General features: G+C 35.5%; 1 pseudogene; it reads left to right on the top strand.

Moving 5' to 3' along the window:
* The first annotated feature begins 95 nt into the window (after positions 1–95).
* Positions 96–27,585, top strand: LOC128192394 (uncharacterized; annotated as a pseudogene).
* The last annotated feature ends 321 nt before the right edge of the window (positions 27,586–27,906 follow it).

Here is a 27,906-nt window from a genome sequence, read left to right as displayed (position 1 = left end):
TCAATATTTCTTTACACAAGATAAGAAACTACATGCATATTGGTAATATGAGGCTTCTTTTATGTGCATATAAGATCGATTATAACGAATTCGAAACCATTTCATTTTTCTCCAATAAGGAACAGAATGAATCGCATGCTTCTACAGATTTTCCTTATTTGTGCTCTAGCAGGTATTATACTGTGGTAATTTTGATTATTATGAGTCTAAGCAAATGTACAAAATCATATTCAAAGATATTTGTTTTGTAAACGAGTCGTGTTCTATGTATTTTTCTTTTCGATATGCAATATATTTTTTTAACAACTTGTTGGTTTTTGTTTGTCTTATCGCAGTTCCATGTTCAATGCACAGTTGTTGGCACGACCATGACTGTGACGATAAGAACTGTCATTTTGGCAGCCATTGTGTCTCCCAATCTGAGCAACACCATGGTTATTGCGATTGCGCAGGTAACTCTCATGTTAATATATATTGCTTTCAAACGAACATGAATTATTTACAATAATAGCAACTGTTTTGACGAAAAAAAAATACAAATTAAGTGTGTAACTATAATTCTTTTGTGATGTTTTTTTTACTTTCCGTTAAAGATTTTAATTAACGATCGGTGGGTTGGGTAGGCGGGAATGATATAAATGCGGCAAAGAAAAGTCCTCGAATGGGTGAAAATCATGTTAGTCATGAATATGTGTATATATAGCAATCTAAAACACCTGTTTTCGGTTGTTCCTTGAATTACTGCGCTGTGTTTTGTCCAGAATCATAACGTCCTGGTCTGGTAGGACCGCTGCTTACAGCTCTTGGTTTAACGATTTGTGGATTTTTTCTTCTTCTTAGTAAATTCATTCAAATTTTTCTTGCAATTCCTGCATCGCGACTTCAAGTTCCGCTTGTGTAATATCCTCACTTTCGCAAGATTGTCTAATTTGGCACGGATTTCATCACTTTGCTTCACGATCGTATTGTCTAAAATTTTAATGTCACCTCTGACGTTAAGTTTCTTTTTGTTTTCTATCTTCGTTAAACGTTTTGATACGATTTCTATCTCTGTCTCGTTTTCTGTCTTATTTTCTTTTCTCGATTTGTCCTGTTTGTGTTCCACTAGTGCGGGTTAAAGACACCTCGTTAATGACAGCTCCACATTTTCTATTTCTACACACCCGCGTGTAGTGTACTCTTCAACCACCCTAAAACATCTAGAAAAAGCGGTGCGCTCTTGATAAAATAATGATAATAGCCAATGAAAATTAATGTGACGTCATCATACCACCAATCAGAATGCGTTTTTTCCACAGCTTGCACAAGTAAAATGTCTGCGTCCATGCATTAGGATAAGAAAGACTTTGAAATTATATAGAGAGCGAACAATTAAAAATATTGCAAAGCCTTATAGAAAAGAAGGACTGTATGTCAGTATTACTAAAAAGTAATGGCAAATCGTTGCCATTTCAACTTCTACCGTTTATTCAGAAGGAGATGGACCGTACTGTCTTTATTCTGGAATGCTGTCCGCTCTTGTCTTTAATGAGAGATGATATGGAAAGAACTAAGGGGATTAAAAGCGTGAATGAGGCATATAAAGGTTCTCAGAAAATGTTAAATTTAATAGGGTCTAACGTTTTCAACGGAACACCCTTTTGTTATTCTACGGTATTTTAAATGTCCTCCTTATTGTTACTGCTTTGTTTCTTTTTGCGCCCCCTTTTTATTTTTTGTGTGTACCGTTTTCTCAGAAACGCTTCATGCAGATGATTTAAATAAAACTTTAAGATCATACTCATTACAAATTAAGAAATAACTCAGCAATTTTTGTCATCACTTCTAGTACCGAGATAAATATTTAATATTTTTGCTTGTTCACGATTTTTCTCAAAACGTATCAAAAATAGTTAGTAATCGAGTGTCCGCCGTCACCTCCTGTCGTCACTGGAAAGAAACAAAACAAAAAAACAATGTCCCAAGGCGTATTCGTAAGAGTTATATATTGGGTGTACTAAAAGTCTTGTGATCCATGTTCCATCCCCAAGTGCCGAAAGTTTTTTTCTTTCTTGTTTCGGTATACGATTTTATCTTTGAAATGATCAAAGTAAAAAAACTTCCGCTTTAGTTGAATTATAAATCACAATACTAAGTAATAGCGATTTTTTCCAATCAAATGTTTATCTCTTGAATTCTTAATGAAGATCAAATGGAATTTGAAGAAGTGTTAATAAATGAAAAAAAAAAACGAATAATTATCCCGATAGTCTATTTTAAGGTGCATTCGAACGGAAGATACCGTTGCTCGCAACGAGATCACGTCTTATTTTTAAGGCCTTCCGTTTTCAACGGAAGACCTTAAATAAAGAATGGCTCGTTATTCCATATATCGTAGACTGGCAATTCATTGCGATAGACAGGTCTTATGACAGGCATCGCCAGTCTACCGCTTCTCGAAAACGAGGTTCTTTGTTTGAAGCTGGCAGTTTGTAGTGCAACAGTCCACGTGCGAATATAATCTATGAAACATGGAAATAACACTGGTGCCGATTATTGTGAAGTAAATTGAGGTTAAATATTTCAACGCGTTGTCATTTTCACTTGTGAGGGTGGTTTTAGCTTGTTTTTATTTTTTCGTTTCATTTTGCTTTTTAACTTTGGAAACAATCGCCTTGTATTTGGAACATAGACTTCGGTAAATAGGCAGTTGATTGTTTGCCTGCGAAAATGATAAAATCTGATGCATTAACATTGTACTAAAGTGCATTTCCCTCTGTTTTTATTGTTTATTAATTTCTAATTGTGTCAACAGGGATCAAACAAGGGAGCGACTTTGGTTGAAATAATCGATTTTTGATCGGTAACTTCGCCGGAATTTCTTCCGAAAGAGAATTTAAAGTAGCCATGTATTCCGAGTTCATAATCGTGTAAATTAAATCCAAAGACAATAAAAAAATGTTTATGAATTTGAAAAGACGTTTTCACAGTCTCAGTTAAACCCTGTTGTGATTAATCACCCGCGACTGTCTTATCTTTAGAGGTTATAAATACGGGTGATGCAAACACATATACCGTGCATTGAAAATTACAATCGATAATCATTACACTTCTTGTTGATACTACAATTAGATGGTAACTTGTAATTATTTAATAACTCTGCCAAATTAATGCAAAACCGTTTGTTTACAGTTATCTTCAAAACTAAAAACTGTTGTAATTGGGTCATAGGGTAGGACTAATTTCTCCAAAATACACAGTGCATAAACTGATTTTGTGTCCCTGGCTAACTCAATTACAAAACATTTTATCTATATAATGAATGAATGCATTAAAAAAAATGAAATTAAACAAATTGGATAAGTTTTTAAAAGTTGCCTATCATTCTACGACTGACGCTGAAATGTTTTTTGATCATGGGAATTGTCTTGCTAAACATTATATACTTGTGTACAGAAAAATCAAAAGGATGATGTGCTATAACTACTTTCTGGGGTCCTTTCACATTTGATAAAGTATTTGAAATCTGCAACAATTTTGGTATTTTTCAAACGAGTAAATAAAAACTTCTTTTAAACAGTTCTGACACATTATAATTATGAGGATATCTGTGCATTATCATTATTTTAAAGAAAATATTGCAGCAGAAAATCTTCTAGCCGTTTGTTGTTTTTGAGGGAATATGAAATAAGTAATGGGCCTTAGTACAGAACTGATACCTGTATGCCTGACAATACATTAAATTATATAGCTTTTTAACACATCATGTGACAACATTTTCCAGTCAAATGTTTTCATCGATCAAGTTAGTAAGGATATAAAACGTTACACAAGTTTACATCAGGTAAACAATTCTTTAAGGGAAGACCAATTAAGTTTTTACTGTAGCCTTAGCAACTTTTGCCACAGAGTTCTAACACTGCGTACTGCCTTCCAGACTAGCTGGCGATTCTCTGTCGTCAATCTTTGTTAACTTTCACATATGAGATATCAGCTGTGAAAATGAAATGTATCTCATCTGCATGGTATATTCATAGAGCTTGGCATCTTAAATAAACACACTCAAAATATTCACTTAGATGTGGAAAATGAAAATTACACTAATTTAAGTTCGATATTTTTTTTCTTAAGTACCAATATACCAAACAAGAAATATTGCAGGTAAATGGTAACTACCTTTTCCAGTATTTTCATCATATAAAATAAATATGCATTGCATGGCCTCTAAGACAACATATTAATGAAATAAAATGTTGGCATCCTTTAATTGTGTAGATTCAAAATGTTCAAATTATGATTACACACAATAAGGTAGGCCCACAATGGGTGCTGATTTTTTAACTGATATACGTCTTAGGAAATGTATGATTTTTTTTTTATCTTAAATGAGCTAATACTATTCACATATGTGCAAAAACTGTAGGAAATAATATACCGGTGTTATATATAATTAATATATCACAATATATTTTCACCCCTACCCCTTTATAAAAAATTGAGTTTTAGGTCAGAAAATTATCATGGTACTTAACTTTGCTAAATATTAAATTTTCCTGTTCTTAATTATTTAAGGACACACGAGACTTTCCTCAATTTTATATAATTTTCCTTGATAAATTATTCCTTATTTATTAACATTTAAACCTGTTAATTCCCAAAAATTCAAGGTTTATTACCAGGCTATTTTTAGAGCTATAATATTTAGAATTTTCCTTAAAATAGCATGCAAAATGCATTTGAATGCTTATAGTCATAGTATATATTTTCAATTGAACACTTTATATCTAAATTAAAAAAGTATCATATAACAGGAAAATATAATTATGGAATTACTTGGTGGAAATCTTCACATTGTGGAGATAGGAAAAAATAGAAAATAATGGAAGATAGGTCCCGTCTGACCGTAAAGTGTGTTAAGTCAATGTAGTTCGCCATTGTTGCTCAGGTGAGCAATGTGGCCCATGGGCCTCTTGTTTAAAAAGCCATAATGCACGTGTGCGCGGATCCGGCGACCGAGAAATCAAATTGGTGTAACACTACTATTTGAGTGTAAAATAAGTAAACACTTATTAGAAATCAAATTGATTGTAATTTAAAGAAACAATTTTGAATTTTAAACGTCTAAAACTTAAAATGTGTATTATATATATAGTAAATAACGGTGTCATGTAATTTCAATTGTTATTTGTGTTATCCGAAATTCGTCAGAATTTAAACTTTTTGTTTAAAAAATCTTCATAATCAAAATACGACAAGTTTGCCTTCAAGTTATGACAAGATGCCTTCCATGATCGTACAAAGAGATATTAGATAAAGCAAGTTTTAGAATGTATAAAGTTATATCATTCTAGAAAATATTTTCTAATGGTTTAAATTTTTGTTTACATACATGTAATATATAAAATACAAAATATGCTTTCATCTGTTTTAGAATGTAGACATGCTGGTGATTGTCCATCTTGTACTCATGTACATGTACATACGCACCGTACTCATCAATACTGTAGTGGACATGGGTATTGCCACTGTGTAGGTAAGTTTCATGTAGTAAATTTTGAATTTATTGTCATGTGGTAAATTTTGTATTTACACCCATCCAGTAAATTCAAAAATTACAACATGACATAAGATTAAACTTTATAATACCTGTTATGATATTGTTATGGTCGTACATGTACTTGTTAAAGCTGACATGAATTCTTAAAAGCATTTGATCGCCATATTAGTTTCGATCGCTCCTCTATTGCCACTGGGGTTTATATACCGGTTGGGAAAGTTACGGTCGGTTGCTTTCCGATCGAGGCATTCAGGTTGCACGGACTTCTAAATGCATGAAGTACACATTGTAGTAAAATGTTCGTAATAAAGAATAAAGGAAACAACTATAAAAAAAAAATACAAAATCTATTTATTCTTTTAAAGTATTTCCGAGGTATCCGAATTATTTTGCACAGATAGTGCTGCTTTTCTTTGCATGCACATCGAACACGTGTGTCGTTCATACAGAGTGCATAACGTCTGCATCTTTTTTGAAAACCCCGGCGGCACTACATCCAACACAGTAGCTAAACGATAGTAAATCCAGGAAATAACATCGTTTCCACAAATAATGCTGCGTTTCTAAAAGCAATGCGAATATTGACATTACTCGATCAGCCACAATGTGTGGTTGGCGCATGTGCGATGGTATAACATACACACGAAAGCGGTCTACAATTATCGAGGATTTTTGAAGTATCTGTGTCTGGATTTCAGTCTGTCTTGTTTCGTCGTTCATTGGATATTCCTTGCGTGTGCAGTGGTTGCCATATAATTTTGTTCAAAACGCGTTTTTACACGTCTTTTCGTCCAAGGTAACGTGTTCGGGTGTATGAAATACCTGAATGCGGTGAAAAATGAATACTGCTGTCGGCCTTATATAGGGGGTGTGTAGCGATGAGCAGAACAATGGGAATCGACAACTAATATGGCGGTAGTCGGAAATATAAGAGAAATAATGCGTATTTATGAATTCATGTCAGCTTTAAGTAAGGTTTCGTTTGATCAATGTTTCACGAAATTCCCCTTAAAAAGGTTGGGTCCTGAAATAATAGTTATGTCAATCATCCGAAAACCACTTAGATATAAAGATGGGGACCTAAAATGTTCATTTATTTTATTTGTGAACCATGTTGCATGCCAATTTTAGAAAAGATAGGGCCTCAAACAGAAACTATAATTTTCCTGAAATTTTGGCTAAATTTTTACATAAAAATTGATAATTTAAAGAAATCAAACAAATATCTATAGTTTGAACAATTATTTAGTGATGATTTTAATACAGTATGAAGTTGAACACATGTAGTGACTATTAAAATGAAATCTAAGTCAAAGTTTTAAAATTCTTGCTTGTGGATTCAAAGGCCAGTACTAAATGAACACAACAACAAATGTTACAAAATTTTGTAATGATCAAACTAAACGCAAATAAAAGAAGTTATAGAAGTGTCATCTTTCCAAAACTTCGCATACAAATACATATGCATTTAATGTCTCGTTTAAAAGTTAACAAGTAGGGGTCACATCTCAAAAATTTGAGATATAGCATGCAATAAGCGAGTTTAAGGCTAACATTTGAGTTAATTTTTTCTTAACTTCTATGAAATGTAAGCTGAATATGTCAAAATATACCGATAGAAATATCAAAATATTGTTTAAATATGTTTTTCAGAATATCATGAATATATCATGTTTTTTTCATGCAAATATTCCCAGTATGAAGGTTTTTAAACGTTAAACCTCTGTTTACGATTTATCTTTTTCTTACATGTATCTGTATTAACATTTTGCATTTTCCCCGGGCTCCTACAATCTTGCCTGAACTTTTGAGACTGCCTCTGTGGTATCATACACTGTGCGTATGCCCATAATGCAAAAGCATTCCACTTCAGTTTTGTGAAGAGAGGATCAACACAACGATGATATCCCGCGGAAATTTACACTAATTAACAAATTAAAGGACGTTGGAGACAATATATGTGGAAATTTTGCTATTCCCAAAAATAAATTTAACACCAATTATTTTACACATATTCGAACGCTAACTGACACTATACCCGTCAAAATATCACAAAATCACATTCTGTAAAAGTATCATGCAAGTATGATGACTTACTTCGTTTCTCCCTTTTATGATAAATATTTTATGGTAACTAATTTTGAAACTTACACATATTACATGCTAAGTTATTTAGTAAAACGGTCCAGTACATAGTTTTAAACTGCAATATTCGGAATCAGAAGGATGTATTCATGTAACTCTTCCCAAAAGAAGGTCAGGAGAACTTGGATACGAAATTAACGCCGAGACGGATTCAAAGACACCAAAGTACTGTGTCAAACATAACTTTACGTCTGGCCAATTTAAAATACATCCTGCTTCAGCGAAAAGGAGTGCAGATAAGAAGCTGGATCTTCAACCAGATACGATACTGACTCTGTTCGGCCTCCCTGTCGAGAAAATTGACTAAAAAACCGAGGACGTCTACAGCCTACTTCAAGCGAAGGACGATCGAGGTAATTATAGTATATGCATATTGCAAGTTCTTGATGCATACATTAAATGTCCGCCCACTATATTCAATCTTAAATCATTGCCGAAATCAAATATTTGTTTAAGAGTAAACTTTATTGAAAACAAATTATATGCCTTAACAAGAAAAAAATGCTGGTAGGAATAATACAACACCCCCTTCCCACTGTTAAATGCATATCATACTCTACGCACGTTTTATTATTAAACTATTTCCGAAACTTTGTCACTATCTGGGCTATAAAAATAAAATAATCATAAAAAAATAATGTCCAGTGTGCAATTGGTTATATTTTGAATGAATTTTTAACTTTTACAGTTTTAGGTACAAATTGTCATTATACCGGGAAAATAAAATTAATTAAACTTCTTATAAGAAATGAAAAACGCAGGAATTTGTTATACTTCAATATTTTACTATCAGTTATAGAATCTATTTCAAACTTATAAGCTTTAGAAAGAAGTGATTATGTGTCAGACACATTGAATGTTTCTTATGGCATTGCGGTGAAGCCCATGCATTTACGTGCAACTAAGAGTCCTCCACTGATTATGCAAGACCTTTATCAAAGTACCTATAGTTTGTAAATTTATTACATTTAAAATTAAAATGATGGTGTTTCCATGTGCCCATTCATGATTTGATTCTTTCTTAATTTGAGAAAAAAACATTGAAAAAAAGTAAGTTTAAAAAATAGTATTTTTAATAATTTATTTTCTTGCAGTTTTCTGAAGCAACAACGTTGACGCCTTTACTAAGACTTCTTCAAGTCAATCAATGTGCAAGTCATTGAATATTTTCAAATTACATGCCTGGGTACATAATATGTTTTACGGTGCTACCGTTCTGGCGAGCGCAGCAAGAATTACACATACCTTGCATCATTATCAACCTAGTGTGAATTTTTGAGAGAGTATTGTTCTACAATAAGTATGCCAAAAGTACTTATTTTAATGGTTATGATACATACAGCGCAACCCCCTACCCTGAGAGAGAAAGAGCCCGGTCCATGTTTAGAGGTGTGTAATTTCCCACTTAGTTTCAAATTAAATGGTCTGACTATATGCAATATCTACATAAAATTTTTAACTGTTTATTTTTTTATTTTATTCCTTTTTATTTAGTTCAAAATGTAAACTTACTGTACATGCATGCACAATTAGCTTAAAAATGGATCGATATGACAGTAAAGTATGGCTCTTGCTAGTTTATATTTATATAATCTCTGTACATGTATTCAAAAAATTAAAAAGCAAATCATACGTCAATGAGGCAGGTATCGCAGTCTATACTGAAATAGCTAACTCAAGTACATTCATTACAGATGTTTGATCCACCTCTAAATTTATCGCGGTAAATATAGCGCGAGAGCACTGTGACGTCATCCATGACTGTTCATCTTTGTTTACGTTTGTTTACTCAATACGAAGGTATGGAAGCATGACTGTAACAAATCTTTTGAGTCTCGCCAAAGTATATGCGGTACTCAAAACGTGTCTTCAAACTTTAAGACACCGTAAATTACGAGTTAAAAGTCCATTTTTGGCATAGCACCACGAGTGAAAACATTAGAGAGCATTATGGGACGTAGACAAAAAATTTTGATTGATGAACTGTAGGTTTAGCTCGTTCTTTTTCCCGCGCACACTGGTTCTTAGAGCTCGCTTTAAATACATGTATACTTTAATTCTTTCTAACTATTTTTTTTTTTTACAGGAATGCTAAACTATCATGCTTTAGGCACAGATTCCTCTGATCAATCCTACATGGAAGTCTCGGACATCGAGTGGATGATGCCTGATCAGGACAGTAAGGATTTGTGCAAACCTCTTAGAAAACATATCGTTCAAAATACCGATTGGTACTGGCTCTCGACTCATGGCATATTTCACCTTCCTCCATCAAAAACAACATATTTGAATTGAAAACATTCAACTTCCGGTTTTCTCCGATGCATTTCGAATTTACTCTGATTACTTTGTATTTGCTCATACTTAGCTCAACGATCACCAAGAAGACCAGCAATGAACTTGAGTACAACCTTAAATTATCACCTACTCTACTTAAATACCACCCCCTAACTTTCATAGAGAATATATCAATCCAACACCCTACAATTATCTACAACTGGCTGACTCATGTAAGGGTTAGGAAACAGTCATCAACAGTGATGTCCTATCGCCTTCTACTCATCTTGCTAATGATAGGGGGTATTGAAACAAACCCAGGACCAGTTAAGTATCCATGTGGTTTTTGTGAGAAACCATGTAAGTCAAACCAGAAAGCTGGGGCTTGTGATGAATGCAACCAATGGTTCCATGCAAAGTGCATGGGGATATCAGATGAATCATACCACCAATTAGGAAACAGTTCAACCTCCTGGTTCTGTACTAACTGCAATAGTTGTAACCACTCAACAACCTTATATGATGTGCCATTAAGTAACAACTCGTTTTCTTTGTTATCAGGCTGTAGTAGCCATTCATTGGACAATACCACATCATCGTCAATCTGGAGTCCACTTCTAACATCTTCACCGAAAACTAGTAATTCAAGAGTTATACCTAACCATCAGCGTAAAGGACTCCGCACTATCATCACCAACTTCCAGTCAATCAAAAATAAAGCGGCCGATAGAAACCACAGCACCCGATGTCATAATCGGCACCGAAACGTGGACAAACAAAGACATACTGTCATCAGAACTTTTCCCTGATACCTACACAGTGTACAGGAGGGATCGAGGTACAGACAACTATGGGGGAGTACTTATAGCAGTCCACACCTCACTCACATCATCAGAGATATTCTCCAGCAAAGCAGTTGAACTGATTGCTGTAAAGATTGACCTACCTAATGGGAAACAACTGATAGTATCATCTTTCTATCGACCACCAGGCTCTGGTGAAAGTTACCTTGACATTACATCACTCAAACAGCAGCACAAGAAGGCAATCTTCCACATTGGTGGGGACTTTAATGCACCCGACATATATTGGAAATCACATAATGTACTCAGTGGGAACAACATCTACCCAAAGTATATCAGTGAGTCCATAGTGAATACCAGCGAAGAACTAGGCTTAGAACAAGTAATAACCTGCAAGACAAGAGGGGATAATATCCTAGATCTACTATTTACTTCCCACCCAACCCTGATAGAAAAGATTAGGAGTTTACCTCCCATTGGCAAAGCTGATCACGATGTTATCTTAAGTATGCAGCAGTGGAACCAGTAAGATCGAAACACCAACGAAGAGAGATCTTTCTGTGGAAAAGGGCCAATATGGATGCCATCAGAGAAGAAATAAAGAGCAACTATAAGGAATGTGACAACATCAGGGACATCAATCTAATATGGGCCAAGTTCAAGGGTATGATCAATGACTTGATGAGGAAACATATACCAACTTAGTTTACTAGATCAAGGCCATCACATCCATGGATTGATACCCACCTAAACAGGCTCACAAGAAGAAAAAATAGAGCACATCAAAAAGCAAGAAGAACCAAAAACAACTGGGACAGAAATCGATACAACAAACTGAAAACATCATGCCAGCGAGAGATACGACTGGCAAGGGAAAATTACCTACAGGAAGTGATAAGTGAGGATTCAAAGAGATTCTGGTCCTACATTAAACATCAAAAACAGGACTCCTGCGGCGTGTCTCCACTTAAGGGTCCAGATGGCCTGCTCCATAGTGACACAGTGTCCAAGGCAGAAATCCTAAACAACCAATTTCATTCGGTTTACACAAAGGAAGACCTAACAGACATTCCATCAAAAGGAGATAGCCCACATCCTTCTATGAACAACATCCGCATAGGAAGAAGTGGTGTATGCAAGCTCCTGAAGGGCCTAAATGTACACAAAGCAACCGGACCAGACACAATTCCAGCGAGATTCCTCCATGACTTTGCACCAGAACTAACCCCAATCATGACAAAACTGTTCCAACTCTCACTTGATACCGGAAAAGTGCCAGATGACTGGAGGGAAGCAACTATTGTCCCCATATTTAAGAAAGGAGAGAGACACTTAGCCTCAAACTACCGCCCAGTCTCCTTAACTTCCATATCATGTAAGTTGTTGGAACATATCGTACATAGCCAAATCATGGATCACTACGACATTAACCATATTCTGGCAGACCAGCAACACGGTTTTAGAGCAAGACGATCATGCGAGTCGCAGTTGTTGATTACAGTGGACGAGGTGGCCAAGTCACTGGCCCATGGAGAGCAAGTAGACATAGTGTTGTTGGACTTCTCCAAGGCCTTTGACAAAGTGCCACACCAGCGCCTCCTACACAAATTGCACTTCTATGGTATCAGAGGTAACACATGGAACTGGATCAAGGATTTCCTTGCGAAACGGACACAGCAAGTCAACTTAGAGGGTCAATCCTCTACCAGAGCTGATGTCATCTCAGGGGTTCCCCAGGGTACTGTGATGGGACCATTACTATTTCTCACCTATATCAATGACTTGCCGGAGCATACATCATCAGACGCAAGATTATTTGCTGACGATTGTCTGCTTTATCGGAAAATAAACTCCAGAGCCGATGCTGAGCAGCTCCAAAAAGATCTGAAGTCACTAGAGAAATGGGAACGAGAATGGCAAATGGAATTCCACCCCCAGAAATGCACAGTCATCCATGTATCCAAGAAACAACGTCCCATAACCAACAACTACCTCCTCCATGGCCACACCCTCGAATCAGTCAGCAGTGGAAAGTACCTAGGTGTAACCATAAACAACAGGCTGAACTGGACGGAACACATCAACAATGTCCGAGCCAAATCAAGCAAGACCCTAGGTTTTCTCCGTCGCAACATACAGGGATGTAGAGCCGACATTAAATCAGCTGCTTACAGTACAATCGTCAGGCCCACCCTGGAGTATGCAGCGACTGTCTGGGACCCATATCAGCAAGCCCAAATACAACTGTTGGAGGGTGTCCAGAGGAGAGCTGCAAGGTTTGTCAAGGGCAACTATTATGTAAGAACACCAGGCTGTGTAACATCTATGATGGAGGACCTACAATGGGAGCCCCTCGAAACACGCCGACTAAGATCACGGCTCATCATGATGTATAAGATCAGGAACGACCTCATCGACATCCCAGCAACATCATATCTAACACCAGGGGATACTCGCACAAGGGGCAGCAAATACCGTCAGCCACCAACATACAAAGACGTGTATAAGTTCTCCTTCTTCCCAAGGACCATCAGGGACTGGAACAGCCTGTCAGATGACGTTAAAGAAGCCAGTACCATCGATGGCTTCAAGAAGCAGCTAAACAACACCTTAGCTGTGTCCTATGACCCTTAAGTGACATGCAGACCATTGTTTTTACCCGATTTTAACTGTAAGTAGGAGGCTTTTAGCTGTGTTCGATGCGTGCTATAACACTCGGAAACCGAGGCCAGCACATTATAGGAAGAAGAAGATGAGAAAGTCGTACAAGAGATCAAAACACTTGTTTGTAATTAAGGTCCAGTATTGAAGTACTATGACCCAAAGGAGGTGTTGACACTTCTAAGTAATGCCGCACTAACGGGCCGGGACTAGAAGCAAGTCTGTTCACCGGTACACATATCGACGTTCAATAAATGTGGAAAGTGATCGGAAACCTCTACAATCTATCGTAAAAAAAAACTAGCGGCACCCAGGCGACTTTAACGAATGGTGCTCTGGCTACAGCAGTACGACTATAAGATCTGCTTCAAACCAGGAAAACTATGCATCTACCCCACACGCTAAGCCAGGCTTACCTGAATAAAACGGACACCACAAGAAAAGACCTAGAAATGGTCAATATTGTTCAGTACTTACCCATGACAGATGTTAGATTGTCCGAGATTCGCAAGCACAGCTATGATGGTGAGATATAACAGGTACTCATGGACGTCATACTTCATGAATGGCCGGCTAAGCGTGACGATTTCCTTCTGGCAAAGTTATATTTCGACTTCCGGGATGAGCTGAGTGTTCAAGATGGTACCAATCTCGAAAGCGATTAGCTTAGACATAATACAGCCAATACGCTCTTAAAATCTTGGAATTGGAAGATGTCTTCACCAAGCAAAGAAGTACGTTTTCTGTCCTGGAATGCAACTCTGAAATTACTCAATGCATATCAAGATGCAAAACTTGCCAGATGTTTGAAACCAAACCATATGAAGAAACCTGATCTGCGCTTGTTTGATGAAGATGACCATTTAGTGACTGTTGGTTTTTTTCTCAAATTTTGGGAAATATATTTCTTGGAAAACCTAATCTGTGATAAGAAAACTGAGGATTCAGTTTGCTCGCTATGGGATCCCAGACATTGTCATGTCAGGCAATTATCTCACTTGAAAGTTTGCTATCTAATATAAATTTCAACATATCACGTCATCACCAAATTTTTCGTCAAATAATGGAAGGTTAGGTTGTTAAATCTGCAAAGTGAATAATTGAAAGAGCTCACAGCTCTAAACAGGATGTGTATTTTAGCCTACTTGATCAGAAACACCGACTGAAGGAATGCTGAGTAGTTCTGCACAACGATCAATGTGCGGTCCAAGAAAGTGGCGACCTCCAATAACTCAAGCTCTTCTTGAACCAAAAGTCGTAATATCTGCACATGCGGAAAAGAAACACAACATAAATCGGCTATGTGAGTACTTAATAGAACCGCCAAGAACCTGTCTGAGCTGGAGCAAGGACAGCGCATTTGGATATCCACAAATGGAAAATCCAATGAATGCTTGGACAAAAGGGACTGACACAAGTAAAGTAAACGTTCGTTTGTACTACGTAAACACATATGATGAACAAGCCTTTCGTCATAACAGGAAAAATATCCATATCAACAGAGGAACCAATAAACAGCCTTAACAACCTGTAGACTTGAACCTAACCGACTTAAGGAGACACCTATAATGGAAATACATACTCCAGCATAACCGAAGAGTCATCAAGTCAAGTGCCTCAATTTGGAATATCTGATGACGTTCGCGACCATCAAAAAATTTAGAGTAAATCGCATATTTCGCAACTAAGCAGATCGGGAGGAGTTATGAAAGTGCCATCAAAACACAATGACTTTCTAGCGACTTAACAATGCCATGATTTTATGTGTACATATGAACTTTAATGCATACTACTAATAACTTCGTGTTTATTAAGTTTAGAGACACAATAAGTGTTAACAGACAGTTTAGTTATAATGTCAATTTACCTTAAAGTCTATACATTGAATATATAAAGTCAGATATAAATATTTTTTTGCTTAAATGAAGAGAGATGTAACGTGTTTAGCTCACCTGACCTGAAAGCTCAAGATAGCTTTTTCTGATCACTTTTTGTCCGGCGTCCGTCAGTGTGTCTGTCCGTAAACTTTAAACATTTTCGACTTCTTCTCCAGAACCACTGGGCCGATTCAACGAAAGTTGACACAAAGAATCCTTAGGTGAAGGGGATTCACATTCCCGCTCTGAAATTGTCTGTCGCGTTTCTGAGAGATGGTTGAACAGAATTGTACAAAAATCTAGGATGCAATAGGCCTGCATATCTCACAGGGCGAAAAACCATCTTTAAGCAAGTCCTTAAAGGTGACTTAAAGGAGCTTAAAGGCTATACAACCTTTAAGCCGCCTTTAAGTCACCTTTAAGCAAGTGCTTATAGGTCCTTAATGTCCAAACTTCTTTAAGCTACCTTTAAGCCACCTTTAAGCCACCTTTAAGCATCTTTAAGTGGCATTTACGCTCTCTTTACACTGCCTTTACACTGTCTTTAAGTGGCCTTTAAGTCAATATTGATCAAGCTGAACAATAAAAACATATATTAAATGCAAAAGCTCTTTTATAGAGATGGGAGGGGGTCATCCAAGTGATAATATAATTTCCAAGGAAGGGGGGGGGGTGTTCCAGGCGGTTTTAATCGTCGCTCCATTAAACACAGATCGCTATCATCAGCACCGCTCTGATGGACACAGATTGCCGTTATAAAATTCTTTATAATTTTTTGGGGGTTTCAAATTTATTGTAGGTATGAGCGCAGTCTCTGTATCTTAATATGTGCATAAAACTAATTAAAGTATGTTTGTTTCCTATTATAAATTAATCGGTGAAAAATCTCTCTCTCTCTCTCTCTCTCTCTCTCTCTCTCTCTCTCTCTCTCTCTCTCTCTCTCTCTCTCTCTCTCAGTTCATCCGGTTATTAAACAAAATAAAGATAATGAACCAAAAATGCATGATTTAATTTGTTAATCGGTTTAAGGTTTGTATTTTTTTTTCTCAATTTTCATTATTTCTAACTCTAGATCTGCTAGATACATGTTAAAGATGAAAAGACTCTCAACTGCCTTTGTTATATCGGGCAGGATATTACTGCTTTGTTTGTCTAGACATAGTTTTGTTCGTTTGTGTATATCTAATTAGAGTCTATTGTTTGTCCAACTTAAGAAAACCCCTGGAACTAACACAGAATATACAAGATATACACAGCAGTTGTGTCGTGTGCCCAGGTGCATGTTTGTGTATATCTAATTAAAGTCTATTGTTTGTCCAACTTAAGAAAACCCCTGGAACTAACACAGAATATACAAGATATACACAACAGGTGTGTCGTGTGCCCAGGTGCACGTCAGGGTTTCTAAAGGCGTTGAATCTTAGTATGTACGAGTATACGATAAGTCTAGTGAATAAAAGTTAATTTACATTTGTAATTCATTTTCAAAGTATTATTTCCTAGCTCTGGGTTTCAAAGATGTTACGTCTACAAATTAACGATACATGTATGTAAGAGTAAAATCTTGAGGCTAATTAATTAATGTACCGGTGATCATAAATAGGGGTTGATTATTTAAATATATGTATAAGGGTAAATATGTCAAATATACCCGGCCCGGCCTGGCACATCATACAATTGTATGTACAAGTCATTTGCAATTGCCACATGCAGTAAATACATCACCGGTAATTGGTAATTTTGTTTGTTATAGAATTGATAGTTCAAAAATCATGTACATGTACATACAATTACATGTAAATATTTAAACATATTGGAACGGCGCCGCGATCATGAAAACCGGGAAATTGCGGGAAATTGAACAAATACCCTAATAGTTTCAATGCATTTAATAAAAGAAATGAATTCATTTTCTTTCTTACATTTTTATAGCTATAAATTAGATGAACGTATATCTACTCGGTTTAAATTTATTAACTAAGAAAGCCTACTATAGTGAACCTAACGGTTTCCATTTAGGTATAATATATTTGTGTTCACTGAAGACCAAGTTCCGTATTTCATTCTAAATACATGCATGCATGTAATTTATAAATTAGATATAATTGATTGTTACAAACTGAATGGTTTGTCAAAATCTTTTCAAGTAAACACATTGAATACAGTGAATCAATATCCACTTGTATATAGGATATAAAAACGCTCGTATATATGTAAGTTGCCGTGGCGCAGAGGAAGTGTGGTGATGCTAGTAAACTAAGGGTCCCGGGTTCAATTCTTGCCGTGGCCGGGTTTTTTGGGTGTTTTTTTTTCCATTTTTCTTTCTAGAACAAAAACCGTTTTAATACCTTTTCTTTCATAAAGTTAATACATTTTGTTGGAAATTAAGCACAATATTGAATTAATTTTTTTTAATGGCTTAAAGGTGGCTTAAAGGTAGCTTAAAGGTGGCTTAAAGGTGGCTTAAAGGTGGCTTAAAGAAGTTTGGACATTAAGGACCTATAAGTTGTCCTTAAAGATAGTCTTTAAGCTGCCTTTAAGCCATCTTTACGCTTTCTTTAAGCCACCTTTAAGCAATACTAATAGCTTAAAGGTAGCTTAAAGGTGGCTTAAAGATCGTCTTTAAGCTACCTTTAAACACCTTTAAGCTATCTTTAAGGAGGACTTAAAGATGGTCATTCATCCTGTGTCTAGATGTGCACGCTGGTGTAATTTTTCTCATTTGGGGTTGGCCAAGCACTTTGCTGGGGGGTCAAAAGGTAGTGGGATCTAACATTGAACCTAAAAGTCGTAGACTCTATTGTAAATGGTTATAACTTAAAAACGGACAGAGATAATAATACAGGGTTTTTAGAATTATACTGACTGTTACAGGCAATATATAGGGTTTATTAGATCTGATCACTTGTACCATCCCCACCCCCAGAAATTGGAAATGACCATATATATCGGAAACTGTTAGAATCCTGACCCCTAAACCATATATATTCTTGTTCTATGTGTTAAGAGGCATCAAATATTATGTAGGTCATGGGGGTGGTCCTGACCCCCCTAAAACAGGAAGTGCCCACATATCTTGAAAACAGTCCAGATTCTGACCCCTAAACCGTATATATTCTTGTTCCTTGTGTTAATGGGCATCAAATGGTATGTAGTACATGGGTCCCGAGGGTGGTCCAGACCCCCATCAAACAGGAAGTGCACAAAAAACTTGAAAATGGTTAAGAGCCCCACCCCTAAACCATATATAGTCTTGTTCCTTGTGACATCAAGGGGCATCAAATGGTACATGTATGAAGGTCATGGGCCCTGTGGGTGGTCCTGACCCCCGTCAAACAGGAAGTGCCCGAATATCTTGAAAACGGTTAAGAACCCCACCCCTAAACTATATATATATATATTCTTGTTACATGTGTTAATGGGCATCAAATGGTATGTACGTCATGGGCCCTGGGTTGGTCCTGGCTCCCCTCAAACAGGAAGTGCCTGGATATTTTTGAAAACGGTCGAGATCCCCACCCCTAAACCACATATATTCTTGTTCGTTGGGTTAAGGGGAATCACATGGTATGTAGGTCATTGGCCCCGGGGGTGGTCCTGACCCCCTTCAAACAGAAATGCCTGAATATCTTTAAAACGGTCAAGAACCCAACCCTATACCATATTACTCTTGTTCCTTGGGTCATGTTGGTTCACCTGATGTATAGTAAAGGACCCCAGGGGAACATCATGAAACTTCAGAAATAAAGATAATCAAGTTCAACATCTTTTTGTCAGTAAAGTTTGACCCATATGGGTCATCCCTACTCCGAACGATGGCCTCGTTCGTTTGGGAGACTTTATAATCGCCCCGATTATAATTACATCTTGTTTAACTATGTAATTCTTAAGTTTTGAATTTTCAGGGTTAGGAGGCCTTTTCTAGATCAGCGCATGCTCAAAAATACCCAGAAGAATTTTAATCAATGAAAACATTTCCATAGCTTAATATTCTGTATTATTGTTGCTATATCTTTTATTAATATCCGTGTTTTGACATGTCCCCTGATAATCTGAGGATAAAAGTAAGCGTCAGTGTACGAGTCCGACCTCGAGATCGCGAAATCTGGAAGATACATGGCGGGGCTTGACTCAAGCTGTCGCTCTCATTTCTTCTCCCGCCCTTTTATCTCACTTATTCACGGAAATCGTACATCATTATTTACATTTCTGTCAGGTTTTACAAAAGTCGGACATTGTAAAATTGCATGCTAAAAATTTATTGGTAGAAGACGAACGGCTACTCTTCAAAAATGCCCGAACAAAACTGAAGAGGGATTGCTTGCCCAATATGAGTTTACATAGTGTAAGATACCACAGGGTTGGTCTCAGAAGTTAAGGCAAGATCGAAGAATTTTTTTTTAAAAACCCTGATATAACTAGTTTGTTTGAAATACCTTTTTGCCATACTTTTATATTAGTTAGTATTATAAAGACGGATGTCAAAATGGCTCTATGGCTATAGTACTAGTTCTTCTTTTTTCAGAGTGTCTTTCAGACGGTCATTGTCACTGCAACACCACCCAAATAGCCAAATGCAACTATCATGATCATCGCAATTGCATGTGCCAAGGTAACAAAACTTGTCACCATCTTTCACAATTATTATGGAATACAATATAACAAAGTTTACTCGGTTAATTTCTTTGCATCGCAATGTTTATTTGATAACTCCAGAACAGGTTGAATCTTTCAATTGCAAAAGTCTTGTTTGTATCTTGAGGGATTTTTCCAGAAACTCAAAAATCGATTCTAACGTTATATTATTACGAGGTGTAGTTGTAGTTGGGCATTGCTCTTATCTAATCAAACGGTAAATTACTTATATAATGTGCTAGATGATTTCCAGCGCAAGAGCGAAAATAACACTTTATTAATTAATGTAATACAGTTGGACTTTTTTTAGTCATTTCTGTAAAAACTGTGTCCGATTTTTTTCTTGATTGCTTTAAAATGAAAAAAAAAACCAGCTGCTTGGCTGGATATTTAGGGGAGCGCACTAAATTGAAATGGGTGATTTATACATGCACGTGGCCATAATTCTCTTTGTTGCAACAGACTGGAATGAATAACATTTTTATTTAAATTCAGAACAGTTAGTTAGTAATTAGTGCGTCGTTTCTCTAAAATTCATTCTTAATATCAAATTTCATATTGATTTTAAGATTTATTCAACCAGAAAGATAAATTTCTCTCATTAAAAGCCCTCGAGAAATATGATTTTTCTTGGAGAAATAAATCTTCATATTTTCCTCACCATCATGCAATAAATGTATACATGTATTGTCAATTGTGGTCTGAAACAGGTTCTAATACAGGGTAAATATACTAGTGGCAAAAATCGTGCATCACTCTTGCAAGTACACAAAACGTCGTAAAACGTTCGTACTAATGTTCGTGCGTCGCACTGCGATGATTTGGATCGCATTCGGTTGCGTCTGAATAGTGTGCATGTCCACTATTTTGAGGAGACTTGATACGAGCACTAAAACACATGCAACAAATATGAGAGCTCGTGCAACGTATGCGGGAGTTCCTGCAACGTATGCGAGAGCTCGTGCAACGTATGAGAGCTCGCGTGCGAATCTGAAAAATTACGATCGCAAAGTGTTGTAAAGTGCTCGTGCGCCAATTCTGAAAGGGGCTTAAGGTGGTATAGGACACCTAGATGTTGTGACGTATTATTTATCGAAATAAACAAGAAAATCAAGCATAATTTTACACAAATTATTTCTTTCCAAACATTCAAAACAAAAATTTGAAAACTCTAAACCGATGAAGGTATTTTGATTATAATATTCTTTAATCCATAGCAATATCAACAAATGCGCGATACAACCTTAACACAAAACATTCTGAGTAAACTCGATTTTTTAAAGGGGCGTGGTCACGATTTTCGTCAAATTCTATTTTTCTATTTTTATTATTTACGATGCTCAAGAAATGCGTTTCTGATCATCAAATGAAATTTGAGAGTCAGTCTTTAAGATTTAAGCAAGATACGGAACTCACAAATCTGTGTCATGTAAACAAGGCTCGTGCCCTGTTTTTTGTTTACATAGGTTCAATATACCAATTAAAAACCTTTTTCAAGCTGATTTTTCTATCTTCTTATTCATTTTAAGCATAGATAAACAATTCCTAACGTTTAACACATTCGTTTTAGGTCTTAATTTGAAATTTTCACTTCAACATTCAAAATGTAAACAAAAGCTTTGTTTACATGTCAAAGAATTTGTAAGCTCTGTAACTCGCTTAAAACTTAACAAATGGCACTCAAATTTTGTTTGCCTATTAAGAATGCCTCACTGAAGCATTGTAATTATTCAAATCGGAAAATTTTTAACCAAAATAGTGACCATGCCCCTTTAAAAATTTAGAGTGCATGATTACTCTATAGATAAATATTTAGATATTACCTCAAAACAATAAATTAAATGTAAAATCGGTAATTTTTTTAGATTTTACAAACTTGACCTTACATTACACCAGGGCTTCAGACTTGGCCATATATATTCATTATATTTTCTACCTTTAACACTCCATAGATATCACAACTACCCAACAATCACTGGTAAAACTAGAATGCAGCCACCGGAAGATCAGCGTCATCGAGTCCATCGCAGAGAATCTCCACGTAGAGGACAACAGGGCGGCACTGTGCCCCGGTACAACCAAACACCAGACGTCCAAGGCCTTAGTTATCAAGAAGTGTAACTCGACGGCAAGAAGTTCTTGGTCCAAATGCGAACAGGTTGGTATGTTCTTGTCTAATGAAAAATCACGGAAAATATTAAAGGTATCTGTTGCGTATTTGGAGTAAAATTTTGACATGAGTTTAATTAAAAATGTACATCATGCTTCTAATGATTAGACGTTTCACAAACTCTGTTTAGTCTTTAGTTATATCTCTCTAATCTTTGCTACACGTCTGATGAATATTAATGTAATCCGCCATTTATTACGCCACTGCGCATCTTCTTCGCTAGCCAAGGGTTTCTGATCCGCACCGCTGTTCGTGAGAAGCGGTGCGGATCAGAAACCCTTGGCTAGCGAAGATGCTGCGCATGAGTGCGGGAAAACCCAGCATTGAAAACACGATGGCACGATGGAAGAACAGTTTGTTTACAAATTAGAATCACGTTTTGCGTGTCTTAAATTAGAAAATTCTTATATCAGATGACACTCGAAGCATTATTATTTCCAATATTCATTAATGTAGAATGATATAAATTGTAAACTAGAACTTTTTTTGTCTTCAACAAAAAGTAAGGGCTTTTCGACAGCCCCAGTTTCCCTTTTTTATTTGAAGTGTCAAAAAAAATATCTCTAATCTATTTCCAAATTTTCTAAACGCCTCGGTTTAACCAGTTGCTTAAATAGGAATTTATGAGTAATGCAGTGTGAAAAGAAAGATAACTCAAGAATTTAACAAGTAGCTACACTTCTAATTTTCAGAAAAATATTTTCAAAAAATCATTTCGAAGTAAGTATTCATTCCTTGGACGTAAAATATCTTATGCCAAGAGTATTTATGCTCTACATTTTTGGAGAAAAGCGAGATAACTCTTCCAAAAAATAATTTTGAAATTTAAACAAGATATGATCTTTAGGCCTTAAAAACCCTTTAAGGAGTCAAAAAGTGGCCGAAAAGATTTTAAAAATCGAATGAAAAATAAAAAAGTTTGACCCCTCTAGATCCCTTATTTTCAAAAATTTAATCCCAAAACCTTTTCCGGTCTGCGTATTTGGTCCTTCATTTTAAAAATTAAATATGAACATATTTACTTGAAAACTGATTGAGAAAACGTGGCACGCGTGAATTCGGTTTAACATTGAAACACCCATAGACGATTTTTAATGAATTTATAAAACCGGAAGTTCTTAATGGTTTCAAACGAAACTTTAAATATATGATAATTATGACAGTTTTAACATTTCCCATTCCTCAATTTACAAATTTGGTGGTTATTTAAATCTTTACTTTTTTCATCCCCCTTTTTTCAAAGTTTGAAGTCTAATAACTCGAAAACGGCAAGAGATAGAAAAAAGTTGTCGCTTACAATTTTGTATATCAAACTATGAAGTATCTAAATCCAAAATTTCATAGTTTATAATCAAAAAATGAAATAGATACAAAGGTCCTTTAAATATTTTGTTTTTGTATGTGTAAACCGGAAATATATAGACCGGAAGTTCAAAAAGGGACATACGGGAGAACTAAACAATTGCTAAACGAATCTAACATTAAATTTTTATTTTTCGGTTCCGTTTTCAAAAAATCGCTGACGAAACTTTGTCGAGAAGAATAATAATAACTAGACTTTTTTTTTATCTTCAACAAAAAGTAAGGGCTTTTCGACAGCCCCATTATCCCTTTTTAATTAAATGTTCCAAAAAAAATTATTTTCTAATTTATTTCCAAGAATTCTAAACGCCTTGGTATCCCCAGGTGCTTAGATAGGAACTTATGAGTAGTGCAATGTGAAAAGAAAGATAAAAGTAATGACTCAAATAATCAGATCTTATTATTCACGTAAAATACGCCACATATACCTTTGATTAGTAAATACCTATATAAATATATTTATTAAAATTTGATATAGACGTCATCAAGATTGTGTGTTTTTTGTAAATCATTTACATTTTAATGCATTACTTTAAATATATAAATCTTGTTGCAAATTGTAAGAAAAATTGCATGTATCTGCACCTGTTTTCAAAAATTTTTAATGTTGGCTGTAGGTCAAGACGGAGTGTTCAAATGATGCATTTTCTCCATACACTCCTATCTCTACTTTCTATGATCAAGGGAACATTGCGGCTTCTTAATTGATTGCACGAAAACCACTGATGGTGTAGTCATTGGTCTAACCGTACGTCAATTTTAATTAAACCCACCTTGAAGACTCAACCAAGGCAAAACAATGACATTACAGATAACATGCTCAAAGAATATATCCGTATTTCATAAACATCTGTATTTTTATGTCACCTGAGTCACCTAATGCAATTGGTCTTCGTCTGTTATTGTGCGTCGTGCGTTAACAATTTTACTACAAGGCCAATTGTTACCATTTTTGGTGTGAATTTTCACTATTGTAAGAAAAATCTAAATTGTGAAATTTTATTGCTCTACCACCCCCAGGGTGCCACGGGCGGGGCCAAATATGCAAGAAAAGCCAACTTTTCAAAAGTCTTCTTCATTCTCACAAATTTATGGAAAAAACTTAATGCATGGTTATGATGTCCATGAAGCCCTCTACCAAAATTGTGAAATTCATGGCCCCTAGGTCAGGGGTTCAGGCTGTTGGGGGCAATATGACCATATAGTGTTAATGCATATAATGTTTAAAAATCTTCTTCTCTACCCTCACACATCTGTAAGAAAAACTGACCATAATTATGTTTACCAGGAAGTCCTCTATTAAAATTGTAAATTTTATGCCCCTAGACAATGGTTGTTGACTGTAGGGTGGGGCCAAAACGGATGTATAGTGTTAATGCATATAATGTTCAAAAATTATCTTCACAACTCCCAAACACCTGAAAACTGAATTATAATAATTAATTTTGCATACTAGGAAGCCCTCTGATCTACCAAAATTATCAATTTCATGTCCCCCAAGGTAGGGGTTAGGAATCTACGGCGGGTCCAAAACACCCATATAGGGTTGGGATTCTTAATGCAGGGTGTGGCCAAAAGCATTGTCATTTAGTGTTAATGTATAGAGAATGTTTATAAAAGTCTACGGGCACAGAATAAAAACTGACAGCATATTTAGAGGAATCAAAAACATGAAGCTGTCATCTTTTGTAATATTTCATGCCACCTACATGTAAGGCAAGTATTGTGGCTGGGAGAGAGTGGGGGTATATTTGTCTTGTTATTTTATTCCTGTCAGGAATTTCAATGAAAGAAATGAGATAATTAACATACATGTGTATTTAGAAAAGAGAAAGAATGCAGCTATGTATCAAAGTTAAGATATTGTGAAAGTTAATGATGTTATCTTCCCTTGCTTTTTCATAATGGAGTCATCTTCCCTTGCTTCTTCATAATGGAGTTATCTTCCTTTGCTTCTTCACAATGGAGTTAATAATCATTAAATATAATGTAATTAAGAAGTTGTATTATCAAAACAAAAATTTGCTAGTATTTTATTTATTGAAAACAAACCAGTTTTTGAAGTCTTTAAATAAATAAATAGACTCATAGATAGTAAAGTATTAATTTGCTAACCAAATCACTGATAATCAGCACATGTAAAATGATTTTGGTATACATACCAGATGGTGTTTCAAAGTTTATGTAGGGGGGAAAATTCAGAAGTTGGAGCAGAAGTAGATATGCATTTTTAAGCATTAATGTTATTAATTTGTTCTCTTTTATATTTTTGGTTTAAATGCTCACAGGGAGAGTTTCTGTTTGCCCCTGGGGATGGGGGATGGAAGGTTGTTTTAATAAAACATGTCTACTAGCCACTTTGTTTTTGTGTATCTATAAAAACATAAAAACACTTAAAACTGTCTTGAAAGTTAACAAATATGGGGAAATTATTTTCGACTATTTTCTTGTACCTTTTCAATATCAGGTCATGCACTCTATTATGGTCTTATATTTTTTACTCCGGAATAAAACTTAACTAAATGCAATTATGAGACTCCTCGACAAGTTTGTGTATGGGCTATCATGGTACTCAGGTGACCGTTAAGGCCTATTGGCCTCTTGTACTGAAAACATTTATCTCATCTACGAATCTATGCGATGATCAAGGAACAATGTTTTGCCTCTGTAATTCAAAGAATTTAACAGAGCAAATGTTTTAGGAGGCGTAAAAATGATCCCTCCTCCTTTCCATTCTTAATGATCTGTTCATATTGTAGAAGACGCAATTTTTAAAATCTCAATCTTTTGTTGAACATTTGGTTGATATATGAAAGGTATTTTGAAAGATTTGAAACTAGTTATATTGTATTGACATTTTTTTATAGTATTCTTTAAAGTGTGCATGTAACTCAGGTCTAGTAAAATTTTGAGAAAAAGACTTTACGTATGATTTGAAAGTTCATATAATTGGTTTTTTAACCGGGTTTTCCAACGGAAAAATCCGGTTATTAAAATGGTGAAAATGGCGGGCGGGCGGGCGGGCGGCTGCCAAAAGGGTACCCTCATTGTAGGGATAACTTCTCCTACAGTTCTCAAGATAGGAAGTTGTTCTTTTGCAGATCAATTGTACATATATCAGAGGTGTGCATATTGCTAGGATTTTGATTTCCGATAATTTATCGAAAAAATACCAGCTTTTGAACTTAGTCATTTTTTGGCAAAATATTGCATATAGGGAACCCTCATTGTACGGATAACTCCTCCTACAGTTCTCAAGATAGGAAGTTGTTCTTTTGCAGATCAATTGTACATATATCAGAGGTGTGCATATTGCTAGGATTTTGATTTCCAATAATTTATCGAAAAAATACCAGCTTTTGAACTTAATCATTTTTTGGCAAAATGTTGCATATAGGGTACCCTCATAGTACGGATAACTCCTCCTACAGTTCTCAAGATAGGAAGTTGTTCTTTTGCAAATCAATTGTACATATATCAGAGGTGTGCATATTGCTAGGATTTTGATTTCTGATAATTTATCGTAAAAATACCAGCTTTTGAACTTCGTCATTTTTTGGCAAAATGTTGCATATAGGGTACCCTCATTGTACGGATAACTCCTCCTACAGTTCTCAAGATAGGAAGTTGTTCTTTTGCAGATCAATTGTACATATATCAGAGTTGTGCATATTGCTAGGATTTTGATTTCCGATAATTTATGAAAAAAATACCAGCTTTTGAACTTCGTCATTTTTTGGCAAAATGTTGCATATACATGTAGGGTACTCCATTTCACTGGATAAAGGTTGACATGGATTATGGATACAGTTTACATAAAAGAAAACCCGGTTTGCTGTCACATTGACAGCTTTTCACTTGTTTTAATGTACCCAGTCAATAGTGTATTCATATTTTAAAGTTATATTTTACGCATATTGAAGTTTTTAAAAAACAATTCAATGAGAAACGACCACTGACAAATCAAGTCGTAATAATTTGATAAATTGATCGTGTTACAGATAGCAGTACAGACCTGCAATGATGCCCCAATGGTCATGAACTTGAACGAGACTTCGACTCCAAGGATGTCGGATTTTTACACTATTTTACAGCGAATATAACGTCATGGAAGTTTCACTGATGTTTATATGCAGTTTTGTTCAAATATTTTAAAAAGATATAATTACTCTGAAACAATTTTTTTTTTTGGTTTTACTCTTTATTTTTTTAATAATATTTGGTATCTGGATAAATGTGAATTTGAAGAGATTTTTTCCGCTGTCAGACGAGGCCCTTAAAAATATAGGGTGCTTTTGTCTATTCATACATTAGATTGATTAGTTTTCTCTGTAAAAGCAAGCCAAATAATATCCAAATGGTTATTTTATGATTATATTAATTATTTTTAAATAGTGATTATAAAAACAAGCCAAATATATTCCAAACAATAACAAATAA

The sequence above is a fragment of the Crassostrea angulata genome, chromosome 7, assembly GCF_025612915.1.
Source record: "Crassostrea angulata isolate pt1a10 chromosome 7, ASM2561291v2, whole genome shotgun sequence".
NCBI lineage: Eukaryota > Metazoa > Mollusca > Bivalvia > Ostreida > Ostreidae > Magallana > Magallana angulata.
Note: the sequence above shows the minus strand (reverse complement) of the source record. Positions and strands in the feature narration are given on the sequence as shown.